Below are 2768 nucleotides of genomic sequence, written 5' to 3'. Positions count from 1 at the left end.
TTTAATGAATCAATTAAACTGGTAAATGAATGACTTTGCAAGTCTTAAATGCAAAAGACCCATCAGCTGTGCTTTGGGTAGGGAAGAATCTCTTCCAAAAGTGGTTCTGTTAGGAAAATTCTCTAATATGAGAGAGAGATTCTACCACCCCTATGTTGTAGAAACTTAACGATTCATGTCAAAGGACAAGCTGAAGAACCCTTGAATGTTCTAGTTTTAACCTTTGTATTATATTATTTCAATGTTTAACAAAGGCCACCAGATTATTTTAATCCACCAAGGTATAAATAGGAGGTTCTATGTTTGTTTATTCATTAATTTTTCATTATTTGCTACTTTATACTGATCATTGAATTCATTATCTCTCTGGGTGTTTCGTTTTTTTCCAACAACTAGCTGATGGAATTGCTCATAGAGTTTTCGACTACACAAATTTTCCTTAATGGTTCTTGTAAAAGAGGTTCTAAGTTTCTGCAACAAATGCTTAGGCTTGTTTTTAATTGATTTATGGCTTCAAAAGATTTGACTGGTTCTCCTGTACATCGCTTTAGAATGAATATTTAGGGAGTTCAGAGTGTTACTAATCGTAAAAGCTGACAGGTCTTGACTTTGTCATGTCTTCAGTACTCAGTGTTGTACAATGGCACTCACTGCCAGTTCTGTTTGACTTCCATAACAGATAATACGTTTTTTTTTCTTTGTGCAGGAGACCACAATGGCAAGTGTGTTCATTTATGAAGCTGTCATTGTTGAAAAGCGTCCAGTGCTGGAGCTGTTATTTATTCCAGAATAGATTAGAGCTTCATTAATGTAAAAAGCCTACAGGGGGGGCGGGCATGTGGGCAAAAAAACATGATTGCAGCGTCAAAGAATTCTCTTATTACTGCTCACGACAGACATGAGGCAATTTCCATATAAACTCTTTGGGCCCCTGAAAACCCACCACTGCCAACCTTACAGGGACCAATTAGAGCCAAGCCAGTTGAGCTGCTGACCTCACGGATGTGAATATGTTTACAGCAAAGGGCTTCCAAGCGTCGTTCCAGCGTATGAGCTCATCCGGTTATGGCTAGGCCGAGCTAGAACAGATCACATTCTTCAGGTTGATCGTAAATGTTCACGCATAAAGCCGTGCTGATGGATCACCTTGCGAGTAACAAAACGCTGGGTGCTCGATAGAGCCTGCACCGAGACGGTGGGTCTGAGTGAGTCATGAAACTTGCCATATGTTACAGAGGGGACGGATAGAAGGAGATTAACACCGATTTAAATAGCGCCAGAGAGTAACATCCTGGAAGGAGAGATAAATGAATGAATTTGTTTAATAGACACTTTTTCTTTATACAGCTGCCAGACAGCATACTGTAAGATACTGCAAATGTGTTGAGCTACACAAGAGGAATGTGTAGAGGAATCGCGGTATAATAGATGCTTCAACACCGTGCAAAAAGTGTAATGGCATTTATAGCAAATATTAGAATGAGAGCTCAGCATGCATAATAATCACATTATTTAGTGAGGATGGATTGTAGATTACCGTGCTTTCAAATGATGGCTGGTTCTAAGTCGATGTTTGCTGAAGAACTCAGAACATATCCATTCATCTTTAGCTTTTGAGATAAAACCAAATGTGAATAAATGATTCAAAGTGAACAGGTAATGTGTTTTAAATGGACACATACAGTTACGAATAGGAGATGTTTTCATTTCTTGTCAGAAAGGTTAATGAGTTGACTTTTGGACTTGCATTCCACAAGACAAAGCAAAAACTGTGTTGTGTGACCAGAAGAATTTCTTAAGTGAATGGTTAGGAGAAGTTTGTGGAAAAAACAATGACAGCATTACTTGTTCATTTGCAGCATTCGTTTTTCTTCCTGATCGGGGTCAAAGTGATTTGAACTAGGGTAATATTTTGTGTCTTCTTCTTCTTCTTCCGGCTTTTCCCCTTAGGGGTTGCCACGCGGATCATCCGTCATCATACACCCCCTGTCCTCTACATCAGCCTCTTTCAATCCAACTAGCTGCATGTCTTCCCTCACCAAATCCATAAACCTCCTTCCTATATATAAAAATACAGTAATCCACTGCTTTACCGTGGTTCAAATCTCCCCAGTTTATCATGTAATTGCATTTGCTACAAAACTAATTTGTTTCAAGCAAAAATCTTCGTCAAAATTTACATTTGATTTGCAAGCGAAAATCCGATATACAAGCAACGTTTTTGATTAAAGTTAAACAAAAAGGAGAGTCAAGTGAATTAAAAAAGTTAATCTAAAAAGTGGAAGTTTACTGAGAGCTGCGATTCGGTTGACAGTCTTCCCAAAATCATAATGGAAGGAAAGTCTCCTTCCAAAAAATAATCCTCCTCCATACCTCATCTCAGTCTCAAATCTTCTCAAAAGGTACAGTAAAGTGCACATTTATTTATTTTAAATTGATCAGTTATAATTGTATTACTGTATATTGTACTGTATACTTTTCTATTTATATGAAGATTTGTAGGCGTCTGGAACACAATCTCAATTTACATTATTTCTTAATGGAAAAAAACAAAGTAATCAATAAAAATTTATAAAAATGGGTTGAAATTTCCTCCTCCTTGATTTGATTGTAGGTCATAGATTGTAGACTGGATATGCTGGCTAGACCCCATATCACATCACACCTGGTTCCAAAAGTGGAGATATTCTGGATGTTGGATGTGGGTGTAGGGGCTGCCCTAAGGTGTTTTTTTTTTTTCTTTTCAATAAAGAAAAGGCAAGACCCAG

Source organism: Silurus meridionalis, chromosome 18 (genome assembly GCF_014805685.1).
Source record: "Silurus meridionalis isolate SWU-2019-XX chromosome 18, ASM1480568v1, whole genome shotgun sequence".
Taxonomy (NCBI): Eukaryota; Metazoa; Chordata; class Actinopteri; order Siluriformes; family Siluridae; genus Silurus; species Silurus meridionalis.
Note: the sequence above shows the minus strand (reverse complement) of the source record.